This window comes from Coloeus monedula, assembly GCF_965178545.1.
Source record: "Coloeus monedula genome assembly, chromosome: 13".
Lineage (NCBI taxonomy): Eukaryota > Metazoa > Chordata > Aves > Passeriformes > Corvidae > Coloeus > Coloeus monedula.
In genome coordinates this window covers 16,097,538-16,115,645 of record NC_138793.1, presented here as the reverse complement: position 1 = coordinate 16,115,645, position 18,108 = coordinate 16,097,538, and positions in this window count along the sequence as shown.

Here is an 18,108-nt window from a genome sequence, read left to right as displayed (position 1 = left end):
AACTATGGCCATGGAAGACTAACAGTCTTAAGACTCTTCAGCAGGGAAAGAGGGTGCTCAGAAATCCTGGGACAGAGGTTTTAAACAGCCAGGCAGTGGTGGAAATGTCCATTTCTCTGAACACAGCACCTCCAAGGCACCAGATAATCTGTGCTGCAGATTGAGAGCAAACAAAAGGAAGTACTCATTTTACACAACACACAATTAAGTCATGGGATCCATTGCTACAGGATGTTTTGTATGCCAAAATATATATAGGTTTAAAAAATTATTAGACAATTCATAAAAGAAAGGGCCATTGAGGGCCACTAAACAGGAAGATGCTGATGTAACCTCCAGCTCAGGAAGTCCCCAGGCTGCAGATTGCCAGGAGCTATGAAAGTTACTGGGGGAATGCTCTTAGAGTCTTTTCTTTGTGCATCTGTTACTGGCCACTGCCCTCCAGGGAACAGGGAGCAAGCAGAGGTTAGTTTTTGCTGTGGTTGTTGCATGCAGCTGGTGACATACTGCATTTTGGAATCTGTGCCTTAGGATATTAAAACTGAAAGAAGAACTGAAATTCATTTTCTTTCTTCCTGCAGTTTGTCTTTTTCATGTGTTTCACTCAGTTTTGGTGAAGAAATGAGACCACTGGATTCCTTTTGAGTTGCAGGGTGTTCAGTTTTCTAGTTCTTTAGGGCTACAAAAATTAGAGAGTGTGGATGTCTGATATTCCTGGCCAGTGTTGCCAAATAAGAGCAAAGAAACTACCAAAAATAAATGGAACAAAACAGAATAACAAGGATATTTCTACTCATTCTGAGTTCTGGATTGGTCTTCTACCTATGGTTATATTTGAAATATAGTAGTTGATTTTGGTTCGTTATTACTATTTTAACTGAGCATCTATTTCAAAACAATGCAGATGCCTATTCCTTGGGAATTCAGCACATTCGTGGGAGTTTGGTGCCCATGTCCCTTTCTGGTGGGGGTTTTGAACTCTTCAACTGCAACTTCTCATAAAGGTATGGTGGGTGTTCCTCCTCCCGTGTTGGGATTTCTTCCCTAAAGGCAGACTTAGAACAGGAAAGAGGATTATAAAAATTCTATTTTAGGGAAAATCAATCTAAATATAAGTTATCCAGAATAAAACAAGTTCTCTTTGGTGGTAGTAGCCAAGTGTAATCTTTCTAGCCAATAGAAATGTAATGGGAAATCAATGACTGGACCATTCTTTGTTCTTTATATTTTGCTGCCACACTAATGGAATCCCTGAATTTACTCAGCCTGTCTGCCAACTGCCACGTCCGTGGAGGAGCAACGCAGCCGGGAAATCCAACCCCAGGAGACAAATATCAGATGGAACACACTGACATTTAGACACTCTATAACATATTACTGAGATCTCAGGGATAACTACAAATAACAAGGAAAATAGCAAAGGGTTTTAGTAATGGCATTGCAAGACAGACTCACGATCGGTTCAGGAAGTTGATAACTTCTGATTAATTCAAGACTTTACAGTTTTCTGTGACTAGAACTGTAGGTTGATATCTTAACAAAATTTCATTTCTCTTAAGAAAATATTCACTTTAAGCCAACATTTAGAACCTTAAATAGCAAGTATTGTCCTTTGCTGGGTAATCTATTGCTTTTAACATTTGTAAATCATATAAGTGTGATGTGATTCGCTGAAGAGGACCCGCCAGCTCAGGTTAGATAGCAAATTGCTCTTTTTAGTAGTAATTTCTATTCTTAGGTAGTTGAATAAAAGAAAAGATGGTATTTGCTATGACCATTTCTTTTCAAATCTATGTGATGCTCGTATTTAATCTCAGAGCTTTTGTATTTGTAAGAAAAGGAACTGGAAACACACTTGCTGTAGAAGTAACTTTTGTCCAATGTAGACAAATAACTGTGAAGCTCCTGGTAGTTTTATGTTTTATTTTTCAAATTGTTGCAAATTTTTAAACTTTTTTTCCTGTGTCACAGTTACCAATACCAAATTGACGTTCATTTTGCAAGTGTTTTTATTTACAAGAGCAGTGTTTTATTTGTACTCTTCTTCACTGCTAAAGCTCCACAGAAACATAGAATATCCATTTAAAATCTAGCTAGATTTTTCCTTTTTCCATTACTCCTATTAAAAATTTCTTTCAGAATTTCACTGATTATTAGAAATGTCCTTCAGATTTCTGCAACATATTTGTGATTATTGCAAACACTGTCTTTTTCCTTAAGCATCTCTTCATCTTATGTCCCATATGTACATCTGGAAATAGTAGCTGCATCTTCTCAGCCTTTGATTTAACTTGGGTGAAAGAAATCCCAGTCCTTAAAACTACTTTTAAAAATTCTTCAGACAGACCATTTGCCACCCCATCCATCTGAGCAGGGTTGTTTTTTAATGAATGTGAAATGATTTATTTTGTTAAAACCAGAATTGTGCCACTGCTTAGATAAATTCTGTTCTGCACTGTGTACCTACAGAGCTGCTGTGTTCATCTGACTTTGGTGTCATGTTTTTCTTTGCACAGTACTTGATTAGGTTTGCAGAAGGAGACTGAAGTGCCTTCTTTGCATTATTTTCAAAGATGTGGTTGCTGGAGTGCCCAGATAGTTCCTAGTTAACATGTTTCAGCCTTGTAGCAATTATGTAGTGACAATTGGCATTTCAGATATTTCTGTATGTTCCATTGACAGGCTCTGAAGTTTCTATGGAAAACGATGATTATGAACCCATCAAAATAGCTTATAATTGCTTTCCTACATCTCCTTCTTTTTGATGAAAAACTTCTATAAAAAGCATCATGATGCATCATTCAACTGTACTTTTTAAAATTCTAAATACACATTGATATCCATCCCCTGAACTTAGGTTATCATTGCATAGAAAACTGGTGTGCCCTGAGGCTCCTCTTGCTCTGTGTAGCCAAACACTTGGCCAATAATCACCATATCAGTGACAAAACATGATCCTGGTTCCCTTCTGCTCTTTGTAGGACATGCTCAGCTCTTGGTTGCACCACCTCAGGTTGCTGTGAATCAGCCTTTTTTAGAGCAGAGCACAGCATTGAGGTGGCTCTGCTGTGGCCATGAAAACTTAGAACGCTTGTGTGGAAAGCAGAGAATATATCAGTGTCAGCCCAGCCTCATTCAGCAACAGCCTCATTCAGCTCTGGGCCCCGTGCCAGATTTCCCATGGTTTCATTGCTTCTGCCTTGTAATGGATAATAGCACTGCTGTGACCAGCTCGGGCGGGCTTCTGATTTTAAAGTATGGGCTGAAACTCTACCAGAGGGTCAGAGACACTTCAGATGGCCAGATGCTGTTCCACAAAGCAAGTTACTAATCTCCTAACCTTACCATGAATTTTCCTTTGCTTAGTATGAATATGGTACAATTCTGGTTTTAAAAAAAAAATTATTTCACATTCATAAAACCTCTCCCCTGCTCAGATGGATGGAGGATTTGTCTTAAGAACTTTTAAAAGTTTACTTAATTGCTTAGTATGAGACCAGTAATAGTGAATTAATTTAATAGGCAATATATATATATTGCCATATTACCAATTTGCTCTCTACTCTTGTTTAGACAAGCTATTTCCTCTTTTTTCAGGGTTTTTTGTTGTAGTTGTCCTCCAAATCAAAATTCACCCTCCGCATGATTGGGTAGATCATAGTTATTTATATGTGGATGTTTGAGTCTGTCCCAGACCAGGGCTCAAACTTTTTTTAGAAAATAGGTGAGAATATTCTGTGAGAGGCTCTGCATCAATGAGGATGAAACTTGGCAAAATTCCCATCAGTTTTGGTGAGACTGAGATTAGATACCAATACATGTAGTAAATATTTGGATTTCAGAAGAGATATGAATAGTTACTGATAGAGACATTTTAAGGAAAAATATGTTGAATTTTAAAGAAAAGTTAATATATTAATATATTAGTATTTATTTAAACTTTTTTTTGGGAATTTTGCCAAAATCTCTCCACCTTACTTTTGCTATAAAATGCTAAGAACCCCACTAATGTATAAAGAGGAGACAATCTTTTATTAAATTACCAGTTTTTAGAGTGCTTTCTCTAGAGGTGCCTATGACAGCCTCTTGCTGTCTTGCCTGGTAATTTCGATGACACTTTCTCCATATGGTAACTGGTTTTTCTTATGAGCAATTTGCTTTTTTTCCTGTGCACCTTCTCTTTTGCAGTGCTCATTTCTTGGGAAGTTGTCTCCAGTTCAGGACTCCAGAGGGACGTGGGAACCTCTCCTCTCTCTCTCTCAGTACTTTATAGCCCCAATCCCTGCTGTCTCCTTGCTGTGGCATCACAGCAGCTTTCCTGTGTAGATGAGGGTCAGGAATGGTACCCACAGCCAGGTTTTGCAGGTTTACCTGGTGCCACCCGAGCCAGCAGCTGGATGTGACACCAGGGGCTGCTCTGCTGATCCTGAGGTGATCCTGGGGTGATGTGGCACCGAGAGATTAAATAAAGTAGGTGGGGTGGTGCTTCACAGCCCCAAGGAGATATTCATGGTTTTAATTTGTGGGCAGGGTTTTAGAAAGGTGTTTTCTCTGGTGCCTGGACTACAAAATGCAGAGCTCTGCTCTGAGGGTTAACACAGCCATGCCAAAATCCTTGCAGATTCCTGGACGTGGCGACAGGGAGAGTCTCCCGGTGCAGCCCGGAGCTGCAGTTTCCTGAGCCTGCAGGGAAGGGAGGGGAGGGGACGGGAAGGGAACATGATTGCCAGTATCTTCTGCTGGGAGGCTGCCAACAGGAAGCAGCAGCTTTTTAATTTTTTTAATTCCTTTGTCGAAGGCTTGGCAGTTCCCAACCACTCCAGCCATCTTTCTGGGCAGCACTGTCCTTCTTCCAGGCAGTTTCAAGAGGAGAGGCTGTGAAGTCTTGGTCTGGATTTTCCTCCTTGGGAAACATGACTAGGAGCTGCACAGAGCTGTGTTGGGCCACTTTAAGAATATCTATATTGGGACATGTAGGCTTCTATTTTATTTTTGGCTTTTCATTTGCCTTTGATTAAATTTTCCTCCAATTCTTAAGCTGCTCTGCACCATCCAGGCATCCACAGATGGAGGAAGCGGCCGAGCAGTGTCCAGAGTGGGATGAGGAGATGGAGGTCTTCACAGCAGCTCCTCCCTTCCCTGCAGGGTGACAGAAGAAATAGATCCTCGGGTGCCTGTAGGCTGAAGCTGTGGTTTATTAAAGTAAATTACTTCTTGTATTTTTTTTCCTTTTGAGTTATTATTATGCTTTTGCTCAGTTATCAAATTGGAAGCAAATGGTGGAAGAATTTGCTTTGCATGTAAATGAGAAAGAGTTGAAACTACTTCTCTTTGCTGTGGCACTTTGTGTACAGTTTCCTTAAGCCCAAATGGCTAATCTTTCCATAATGAACTTGAGGATGTCTTTTCACATGAGTAATTTCAGTGACTTTAGTGAGATTTCATGCGTTAATAGGCGAGCGAGATTTTACCTTTGAGAGCACCAAATCCTTTTGGAAAAATCCTATAATGTTTAAGTAGAAAAGAAACCAAAGAATTTATAGGTTAATGACTCAAGCCTAAAGAACCTAAGGGAGGGTTGTCATAGATCCTTTGAAACATCTGGTAACATTTTGCTTTAATGTTTTGTTTACATGGGGTTAATAAACTGAGTAGCAGCAGTAGGAATAGTAGGGAAGTAAGCAAAGTCTAGGGGAAGAGGCAGTAGAAACCACCCTTATTAGCAGTCTATTAAGAAATAGCAGTTTGTAACACTTTATTAATGTTTTAATGGGCATATTAATAATGATTCCTCTTTATGAAGTATTTAAAAATAGAATTTCCATATAAAGCACAATCATATATCCTGTCATATTTAAGTGCAGGAATAGAATTTTTGTCCTGTGCTTTAGGGTTTGTCCAAGCATCAGTAAAATTTGTTCTCTTTCCTATTGTACCTGCCAAATGTAATCAACCTAACCAAAGGAATGTGGTCTTTCTTGTCTTATAAATGTACTAAATATATTTTGTATAACACTTTACAATCGTGACTTGGGCACATACCCTGTAAGTCTGGCTGAGAAGGAGGGAGCTTACCTGCTTTCTGTTTAATTACCTTCTCCAGGTAATATAAATTTCAATCAAAAGCTGTAACTCACTAACATGGATCTAAGTTAGACTTTTTGTAAGTGGTAGTTATTAGGAATAAACCAGCCCTGCAGGATTTGGCCTTCTGTGGTGACACAACTGGTGTATTTCAAAATGGGCAGATGCAAACCAGGAAGAGCAGATCATATTTGAGGAGACTGTGCTCATATAAACTTGTTTGTTGGGGGAATTAAGTGTAAGTTATTTATTATTCTGCTTGTGCAACACAGAGCACAGAACTACAAGAGCCTGTGTGGGAAATCTGCACAACTGCCATTGGAGGAGTGGGGCCTTTTCCCCCTCTCTGTTACAAGGATGAGCAGATGTTAAGCATCGCTTCACTGTTTTATGATTGAGATTTTTAAAGGCCAGCAATATGGATTGAGAAGGCTCTAGGTATGTTTTCTGTTACAGGCTGATAAAAGAAATGAATGGCATCTGGAATTTTAAAGAAAACGAAAAGTGGCTTCATTTAAAACAGCAGCCATAAGAGCAAAATTAACATGCACAACAGCGATGGCTGATTCCTGAAAGAATGTGCAGATAGTGTTAATGGTTATCAATGTATGGGAAAAGGAGAACTTGATTTAGAACTATGGAGTAGGGGAACAATATAAGAATTGCTAGGAAAAAGGGAGACGTTGGCTGCATTTCTGAAATGTAACAGTTCAGGCTACATAATGAGAACTTTTCTATAAGAGTGAAAATTCAAATAACTTACCTCTGATATCCTCTCCCTGAGTAATAAATGAGCAGGATTCCTACAGAAATTCTGTTCTCGTAAGCAGCCAATGAGTACAAGAAAGTATATTGCAAATTTTTCACTCTCTGTAATGTTTCTAATCATTAATGGCTTTCATTATTATTCAGTTATTCTGTTTTAGAAAAGCTTGCCAGTTATGCCAAATTATGTAGGGATATATGAGATTCTATGGATGTTTCTTCACCAGATACTAGAATGATAAGTGACTATTTGTTCTTACAAGATGAGAAAAAATGATTTGTTACAGATTCAGAGCACTTTATGACTAGCCAGTAACATCCCTGGCTGTACCTGCAAACACAAACATTTGAATCAGAGAATTATGAAATATAGACTTAAAATGATATAAAACACTGTTCTTGGGTTTATAGTTTTTCCCAACTGTTTGGTGGAGTGCCCAAGCAATCTGTGATTAGCTTTGTCATAAAGACTAAATCCGTGGGCTTATTTTTTGAATCTCTCCTACCACTTTCTAACCAGCACAGTTGTTGGAATTCCTTTATGACATGAATTTTCATTTCCCCATTCACAAGCACATACCCTGTCAGAATCCTGGGGGCCTGATTTAAATGGTTATCAGTGTCACTGTGGCACACAGTCATTTTCTGGTGCCTGTTTTCTCCTTGGCTGAGGATGTTCTGTCCTTATTTGCTTAATAAATGGGCAGTTAAGGGTCTTCATTTTTTATGCTTGCGGCACATTCGTGTTTTATTATTATTTTATTCTTTCTATTTATAGATTTTACATTAACATTTGATGACTTTTCCACATAAATGGCAATGCTTGATGTAATTCATATCACTCTTAATATGTACAATTTGCATATATTATCCCAAGCAATGACCTAGTAAATGAATTAAATAAGCCTTGGTAATAAGAATGACGTATCTGAGCCCACTTAGACAACAAAAGCCAATACCTCACCAAAGCAGGGCAGTACTGAGAAAACACAGGCACCACCTCAGAACATCCTATATATTTGAATTCATCCCAACCTGTGCTGCAAAGACACAAACTCTTTCTAAGAGTGAACCAGTGTTTGAAATAAACTAGTTAAGGGTAATATTTTCAGTTCTTTTAATGAACCCAAATCCTGAAGAACAAATCCTCCAATGAGTTGCATTGTTTTTATTAATTTTGAGCATAAAAACATTAATTATATCAATTACATAAAAGCAGCAGAGAAAGAATTGTAATTGCTTGCATTGTGCAAGCCACACACTGGGTCCCTGGCTACTCTTCCTTGAGGAGCTGCCACAAAAGAACCGTTTAAGGAAAACAGACTTGCACATGTTTAGAGTGATGGAGCAGGAGAGTTAAGAGAGTCCAGGTAGGTTTCTGTGTGTCTGCTTTACCTGATAACCATCAGGATACCATCCATTATTCCAGGTAACCCAGATCAGAAAGAGGCACCTTCTGAAAGCTATAGCGGGATCCATTTGGATAGTGTAGCTTCCACAGGATTTGCTGGGACTAGATAATCATTAAGATTTATACCATTCCTGCAAGAAACTACCACCATATCACTTGAATATTATTAGAGAAGTATTTATTCCTTTAGAGATCATTCAGCGTTAATATTAATTTATTATGTTATTAAATCTCTCTGTTGTGGTAATGTTTTTGTTTTTCTTTTCTCACTGATTCACACTTAACTTATTTGACTTGATTCTGGTTTCTCACAGATTCTTACTTTAGCTTCACAGGAGCTATTTTTGATTTACATTAATTTCATGCTACTGGAATTATTCCCAGCAATCTCACTGTGAGTTTTTTCCCCTGTCCTTACAATTGTTCTTTGCTTTCCCTTTGGCAACTATGGAAAAGTTAGGCTTTGCCTACAGAAATTAATTATTTCAGGCTAAACTTCTTTGTTTTGATGAGGAAGAAATTAGTATAGAAAGGTGTACAATGAAAGCATTATATCTGCACCATACTGAGAAAATGTATTTGTACATTTATCCCAGTATAATTTTGTTTGGTGAAATAACTTGTTGGGTTTTTATTAGATTGTTGAGTCTACCAACACTACTCTGAACCTTCACAGTTCCTTCAGTGACTGGAAATTGATTCATTACCAGTTATATTTGATGGATGTGACAATATATTTCCCTGGGTGCTCTTGACAAAACTTAAACTAAAAATACAGTCAAGAAAAAATGGGTAATAACTCCTCAGAATTCAGGGGAACATCCAAACACCCTTTGAAAGCCAGCAGGTTGTTGTTTTTTTTTTTTAACTAGTACCTAATTCCACATAAAGAGCCAGCTCACTTTTGAATCCAGTTCTCCTCAACCATCTTGATGAAGAGGCAGCTTCCTCTGGAAAGAAACAATCCCCAGTCTATTTTATAGCAAAGGCAGAAGCTTTTCTACAGCTGAAATCCCCATATGGAGAACACTCGACTGCCAAATTTCTATCTATTAAGTTGAATGGGATCCAGCGTATGTGGCTCCCTTGATTGCAGTGCTGACCGAAATGTGCAAAGAGAAATGTGTTCTTTTAAACAGACAGCTCCTAAGACAATTTGAGCTTGAAGACTTGTAAAATTCAAGTTCCACCTGTGTACATGAAATTGTCAAGGGAAAAATCCCTGAGCTCTACAATTTTCTGCCCCTGGTAAGATGCAGAGCCTACCAGAGAGCAAAGCAACTGGCTGCCATCTGCACTAGCCAATTTCTCTAGTTCATTTCAAAGTAATTTAAGCCTCTTTTTTTTATCCTTCACTATGCCTCTGTGATGACAAAACCAGGTTTCTAACTCCTTACTGCTGGTAGGGTACATCTTCAGTTCCATCCAGGGGTAAGGCTTATGTTAGACACGCGACACCAGGTCATTGGGTAGCCCAAAATTGCCACATTATGGATCAATGCATTTTAGACTGAGCCACTGGACTGGTCAGCTGTACTGACTGGAAGAACTCACCTAGTTTTGTTATCTCTGAACCCTCCTTACAAGGTCTCTGAGCTGATGGCGAAAGCAACTCAGCAACAATGTCTTAATTAGAATTTAATGGAAGAAATGTAACCAGTTGCAACAGCAGCTTTATGCACTTAAGAAACCTCTACGGTCACTTAATTGCTGGCTTTGGCTTGGGAGGAGTCCTGCATGTTGGAGTCTGTACATGTCAGTTATGTCAGAGGAACACAGAGTAATCCAAGAAGACTCAAACAAGTGGTAGCTCCAGCAGAGCACTGTGTCCCTGTGCACCACGTTACTGTCGCTGTGTGTGTCCATTCTGTCAGGGTCCAGCACTGGGTTCAGCAGTTGTTCTCACTCAGGTAACAAACCCTGCCTGGACAGCAGCACCTGAAGGGTTTAAGCTCCCTGTTGATTTTAGGGATTGATTTGAGACCTGGAAGACGCTGAACCAGATAGGCACCTAAGTTCAGATCAGTGTGTCAGCCAGGAGCAAAGAGGCTGCCTGAGACTAAGCTGTAGTCATTTGAACATAAACTGTTCCAGTTCCTGACCAGTACAGAGATTGGGGGACAGCATTCTCCTTTATCGCTACTCCATTAATAGTGTCAGGTTTATGGAAAGTCTTTGAGAGTCAGTGGGACATTGGCATTTAACCTGCTTAAGAACTTTTGAAAATCCCTTTGGACATCCACCTAAACTGGCAGGCACGAGAGCTTTACATTTTCAAAAGCAAAGTAAGGAGATTAAGTAATTAATCCCCACAGTGTTTCTGTGATCTGGTACCATCTATAAGGATGAGGAGACCAAAATTAAGGAATTAAGGCTGCATGGAGATGTACAGAAATATGGGATCCCTTGATAATCAACCCTACAGTTATTTCCTTCCTGATAGTCTGCCTTACTGTTATTTGTAGATGATTAAAGTTGGATCCATAGACTTCCTGCACAAATGAAGTCTCAACTCTGACTCACCTGCCATCCTATTAAGAAAATATAATAGCGAATGAGGACATATCCCATGTGTTTTCTCAGGTTTCAATTGTTTCCAGGGGCCCAGGCAGCATGGAAAAGTGGTTAGTAATGCACTAACATTGAACAAAATCTTTCACAATCCAAGTGTCGCTGAATGATTGCTTTTTGATGTGATGTGCAAAAAACTTTTTTTTTTTCCTCCCTTTTTTTAAATCTGCCTGACTCCATTGACTGAATCTCTACAATAAGAATGTAAGTTTGAGGACTTAGGTACAAAGAGGAGAGCAGCAGTTATATGCCAGTTTTCTCTGAAGTGGAGAGGTGATTTGATTAGACAGATGACAGCTGGAAACAAGTTTTGAATCTCTCTGTATTTCAGATTGGCATCATAGCCCCAGTCTGCTGCAGTCTGGTGGTTTAGAGACAGACTGTAGATAAACAATGACAAGGACTTTATCCCCAGTTCCTGTGGGGAGTGGCTGCACTGAGGAACCCTGTGCACTGAGAGTGGATGATAAGGCCTCTCTGGAAAGGTTATAAATGAAGATCAGTGAACAACTGCAGAGATAAAGGACTGCACCTTCCATGGTGGGTGTTGTCTGGACACTGGAGTCACTCAGTAGCATGTGGTGCTGGTCAGCCCTGCTCTGCCAAGTTACCCGTGCGTGTGGGATGGCTCTTGTCCTCAGCAGAATATGCCAAATGTGGCTAAGCCCTACAAAATATGGCATCAAGACTGATAAATCCCATGTGCCTCAAAGGTAGATATCAGCCTCTATAGGCACCTACTGAGATCAAGACAATTGGAGAAATGCCATTGTGAAACTATGAGATGCCAGCTAGAGATGCCATTGCATCTCACTGGATCAGGAAAACTGCCCAGTGGTATGGAGGTACTGTGGCTATTCCTCAGCTTGCAGAAGCAAATCCCAGGTCCAGAAGTATCTCCAGTCACTGTGCATGTAGTTTCAGGATATGGTTGGATCTAAACCGAATTCATTGTCAGCATTTATATTAAAAATGATGAAGCCAAAGATTATTCAGCAGCAGGGAAATTCACTTTTTCTCCCATTTTTGGGATACCTAACAGGTTGAAATAACCCAATAAAAGACTTCCTTAGAGAAGGAACATCAGAGTTCACTATGTGTCCTGTGTAGTCTTCAGCTCAGCTTTAATAAATTAATCAGTTCTGCATGGATATTCATTGAGCAGAGATGTGAGGAGCAAAGCAAGACAGATCTTAGGAAACATATTTGCTAATTTTATTTTTATAAATTATTATCATATTTTTGCTCTTTTTTCCTTTTACATTTGAGTCTTAAAAATGCTTTATGATGAGTTTTAACTCCTGGTAATGCTATTCTTGATGTCTTGGCTTTAGGGGCACCTTAGAATTTTCGGAATTAATTATTTTTTAATAATTTGTTTGCAAAGCCTTTATTTTCTGGGCACTATACATCTAGGAGAGAGTTGCGGTCTCGAAGGGTGGCATTGAAGACAGCTCTGGTTGTACAGCCCAGTAGTAGCAGAAACAGAATTGAGTCCCAATCCATTTCTCTAAGCACAGGGCCATGCTGTGTTTCCAGTTGGAAAGCTCAGGTTTATTTTTTTCTTATTAATATTTCTTGGTATGTTGCATTTGTGGTACTATTCCTGGCTGAAACCTGGTCTGTAGATTCAGGAGGTTTATTTTTCAGTTTTGTCAGTTCTGCCCTTGCTGCTCATTCAGCCTGGAAAGTCATTTCCCCAAGGATCTGTGGACTAATTTCAGATTCAGAAAGCTTGGGTTTCTCCAGAAATTGCTCCCCTACCTATTTTTCCAGATTCTTATGCTTTCCCCACTTGGACTCACATTTGCCCAGGAGAACCAAAGAAAGTTGGCTTTTTCTGAGCCATCTGTACAACATAGATAATACTGTCATCAAGACACTCACAGGATTGCATTGCATTTCATCACCTAGACAGTGCTGCTCAGTGTTCATCCTGTGCTGTGTTGTCAGCTCTAAGCATGTGACCTCACTGGACTTTAAACACTTACAAAATAGGATCAGGAAATAGCTTTGTGGTTTTCTCAATGTGGAAGTCCTTTCACAATGTCTGAAGAGCCAGCAACTTTCAGTTGTGCATCCTAAAAATAATTGTTTAAAGAAGCAGACGTGTGATGACAGGATATTAGTTTAAATTCTTTAATTTTTTTCAGTGATGGACAATAGTGACTTTCCTGGCTACACTGAAGTCAGTGGCAGAATTTCCAGTGAATTCATAAGGCTGGAATATACTGGTGTAGTCTTAACCACCTAAATGGTTGACAGCTTGTAAGAACTGATATAAATTTCTTAAATATTAGTAATACAAATATAAATAAGTTTTCCCATAAAAAGTAACATGCAAATATCTCTGATTGAGGAAGATCCCTTACTTTCAGTTGTAAGCTGAAATTATCCTAATATTCAGATATCCTGCAGGATTTATAAGCACTGGAGTAGAACTTTCTCAAAGTTATGGCTGGTATCTGAGTGCTGTAACATTTACAAACACTAAATGAACAAACCCATATATTTTTATGCTTGCTATTCCAGACCCATGAAACTTATCTCAAAGGTTACGAGACAAGGGACTGAAAATGATTCTATTACACAATTGCTGCAGGGAGTTGCTGAGCACGGTAATTAATTGCTGGTGTATTCATTTGCGGCAGGAGGAACAGCAGAAGGAAAATATCTAATTGAATTTGGAATTGTATTTATTCATGTATGCACTGTGGTGTTACAGCACAATTATTATCTGACACATTGGAAGCAGACTTGTGCTCCATTAGTTGCTGGAGCCATGTGCTATTATTGGATGATCTGCTACAAAAATGCACAAAACATTTATTTTGAGAGATGCAGTCAGGATTATAATTGATGCCTCACAGATCTCAGCCTGGCATTCTCCAAACCCAGCCAGAGAAGTAGGAAACTCAGCTTGGCATCCTCAGCCCCCGAAAATGCTGAGGTGTCCCCAGGGGCTGATGGAAGCAAAGCTTGGGCTCCCAGATCAGCATTTCCAGTGAGCAACTTGGGGTTTTTATCTGTGTCTGGAAGGAGACACAGGGGCAAAGCCAGCCTGTGCTCCTTTCCAGTTTCCAGTGCAGTGCTGGCACCAATCCACAGGCAGCTGCTCATCCACCATTCCTGGCTAGAGGATCATTTCAGCAGCTATATAATGTCAGCCAAGAGGAAGCAAGGAGAAAAAGGAAAGTAGAGTTATGAAGTTAAACCCAAGAAAATAAAAATTGCAGGCAGCTGTAGTGTGGCAATGGCTGCTGGTGAGGGTAGTTTATTCAGTGATTCTGCTACATAGTTTCTCATAAAACCTCACAAACCCTATTCCAAGACTTTTCCCCTGAATTGTTCGCTATTGTTTGCATGAAGCTTGTGAAAACTGACATGACAACAGCTCATGTGAAGGTTTATGCTTTGGACAGCTTCGAAAAGAGTAAATATGAAGTAAATAGTGACTGTAGGCAGAACTGTGGTGGTGTGCCAGTGTCACCCTCCCAGGAATGAGGGAAATACCGTGTACTTTGCATCTCTTTAACCACTGCTCAGTTGTAATTCCGACCCCAGCAAGCTCAGCCATGGAGAGCGTCGTGGGAGAGCGGAGGTGGGATGTGCACAATCTGACAACACTCCAGATGTTGTAAGCAGGAATATGTGGAGCATATCCCACCCTGCCACAGAAGGCAGTGGGGACCAGGCTCTTCCCATGCCCATCTTTCATCCACAGCATTGTCCCTGCGGGTGATGAAGAGCTCCGTCGTGTCCTTGTGCTGCAAAGAGCAGTGCCCAGCCCCGAGGAGCCTCATGGGTACCAACACGGTGGCCTCTAGAGTGAGGCTGTTTTACACAAAGGAGTAGGAGAATCAGGTTTGGAATGATTATTCCTGAGGATTTTAAAAATAAACCAACAGCTTCCTCTAGGCCTTCTAAACAAACAGCCTAAATGAATGTGAAATTAACCTTTCCTTCCTCTCAATCTGATGAAAGAAACAAATGGAAGTGATGACAGGATTATATTACTCTATTAATATGACAGATTCTAATTTGTGATAAGAAAGGAATCTCATTCACTGCTTTATTACTTTCAGAAATTCTAAAATCAATGCAAGATATGCCATAAACATCATTCTTGGCAGGCACTCATTGAGGTGAACATATAACTCAAAGGTAGCTTGAGCTGAATTCTGACCAATTTAGCAAGTAATAAGCAAGGTGATAAGAACATTAAAAAGAAGAGACAGTTACAGAGTTAGGAACAGATGGTAGCCATAAATAATGCTGAAATAATAATAATATTTTATATTTATATATGATGCATTTCAGTCTGGAAAATCCCACAATGCTTTACAAAACTGAATTTAAAACACAAACCTAAACTGGAATGCACCATTTCTGGTGTGAAATATGACAGTTGTTAGAGAGCCCAAGCAATGCCAAGTCGTTTGGGACAAGAAGAGAATAAGAATTTTAGTTCATTGCTGCTGCACTAAAAGCTTGAGCTGAATTTTATTTCTTTCCTCTCTTCTAATGTATTAATCTATCATCACCGCTAGCATCTGGATATTCTGCTGTAATACATCATTATTATCCATAAAGAACACTGTCTTTACTGTTAATGATATCAGATGTACTGTTGACTTTATTTATTGAAAACTCTAAATGATCAGCAATTTGGCATTCTCCAATGCAAAAAAAAAAAAAAAAAACAAAAAAACCAAAAAACCTACATTCTCAGCAAAAATATCTCCCAAGGCCAAGTAGCAGCAGTAGTTAGCATGTCCTTGTGCAGGGAATATTAACTCCCATGTCAGTCTAAATTCTGAAACCCTTGTCTTTCCCTGCAGAACATAACTGCTCCTTCCAAACACTTATGCAGCTCAGCCCAACTTGAAGCTGTCTTCTGATCTCAGATAAACCCAGGCAATCCTTCTGGCTTTAGTGGGATTATGCCAACATGAGTGAAACTAAAATTTGCCCCACAGCATAGGAGAGCTGATAGGTGCATAAGGCACTGTGTGATGTTTGAAGGCTGCAATGGAAAAGTGCTGGAGGATAAGAGGGAAAAACCATATGCTGTGTACACAGAGCAATGGAAACTATTTAAAGCGGCTCCAGCCTCAAATATTCTGTGTAGTCCCTTCACAAGGAGAAAGATGTTACATGATAGCCTGGATATTTGAGTGATTAGGCTCTGCATTGTAGAAACAATAGAAAATAGAAAATATTGAATGCTTCTGAGTGGTGAATGACACAGTCTAGTTGCAGGAATCATGAAAAAAAGGTCAAGAAGGGATATTGGTAAAAATATTTTAATATTTTCCCATTCAGGCCTGTAGGAGTCATAGCCAGTGTTTTCCAGTTCCAAGCTTGCATTTTCAATAATGGCACCTGCAAGGACTCTGTGACAGATGAGCTTTACATCAAACTTGTGGCAACTGCCCTGGAAATAGTAGAATTACTGTGGGGTACAGGATACCCTGAATACTGGAACATTTCTTGAAAATGGAGTGTTCCCTTGGAAAAGCAGAAGAAAATTGGTGACAGGGCTTTATCTAAAATTAACTTTTTAACCCTTCTTGAAAGCTATGCTGTCTTTGCACTCATTGAACAGTTGTGCCTCTCTAAAAGTGGGCTGGATTTTTCATTCACAGGAGTTCTGTGCTGGCACTCCACATTGTGGTACTCTCAGGGCCATTTGTAAAAATACACTGGGTAAAATCAGATGCCTCATAAATTAGCAGAATTTAAGCTGGTTCCACTGGATCCAGGTTCAGTTCTACTGTTTTTCATTTAAACAATGTGGGGTTTTGAATGGAAAGGAAGAAGAGAGATATAGAAATTAAATTGTCACATACATAGCAAATATTAGCATAAGTATAGCTTCAGGTTACTGAACAGTTGTCTCAGACATCAGAGAAAATAGAGTTTTGTTCATTACATGTAAGATACACATTGAAAAGTCCACCCTTAATCCAGCATGTAACTACTTGCCAGGAAATGCAGGTATTTGCTTTAACTATGGCAAATTTTGTAGGAATTCTTGGACTGTCATCTTAGGTGACAAACTGTAACTCATATTTAATTCTTATTCATGCCAGCAGGATGCATATAAAAGTGCACATACCTACATGGATGGACTCACTAGTGGTATTTGGGGCTACTGCAAAATTTAAAAGTTTCTTAATTTTAGACCTGCCTTTGTGAGACATTGGGCAGTCTCGTGTTAATTTGTTATTTTACAACACAGTGGATTGGCTTCCTGATTTACTTGTGCAGTTGCATATCTGCAGTGCACCAGACTTTAGCTGCAAGTTTAAATTAAAATTTATATTTCAAAAATACAGGATTGGTGACATTGATACTCTGATTTCCAGGGCTTTGTGTCACCATCTCATAGCCTTGAAGTTGATGCCTAGAAGTTGTGTTGGACAGGGACTGTCCATGTAGGCTCTGGGCAGTGAGCCTGGTGACCTCAGGCTGCCTCCTGATGGGGACATGTCCAGGGCTAAGGAGTCTGTCACTGTAAGTGACCCTTATCAACAACGGCACGAAGACCCTGAGTTTGGAGTGGACACGGAGCTATAGCACATCTCCACACCACCACATCGAGATAGGCAGCTGGCACCTTGCATCCTACCCTCAGATCTGTCAGGCTCAGGAAACCCTCCTCTCCCCCCGGAGTCAGTTTGGGTTCAGAAATGGGGAAGCTGCTTTGATGTGGGGTGGTGTCCGATAGCAGCTGTGCCGTGCTGCACGGTTGGTTCTTCACAGCAAGGCAGGCTGGCCCTGCGTGCCAGACTCCTCTGACTACACAGACTCCCTTGGGGATTCTGACTTCTTTGAATTTCTTTTTTCTCTTCTCACCTGAGCTGAGGCAGGAGGAAGAGAAAGATGTGTTTAGTTTATTCTTGCTGCTGTCTCTGCTCTACCCTTCAGGCCTGTCAGTGGGGTAAGATACTCATATGCTAAATTTGTATGAAAACACAGACTCCAAAAACTTCCATTTTAAAGTGCATTTTAGTTCAGCTTATAAGAAATGGGTCATTCAGCAGCCTGCTTTCTGGGTATTGTGTTAGTTGTGTTTTGTCCACAGCCTTATCTTTTCAACACAGACTTCCAGCTTTTAGGAAACCGGTTTGCAGGTCAGTCTGCAGGTACCTAAATATTTCTGGCTGTTTTAAAACTTCAGTACCAGCTGGAATTAAGAAGAAGGTCTGAACATAAACACACACTACTGCTATCTTAATCACTTTATATAAACTCCCTTTGGATGATCTCTT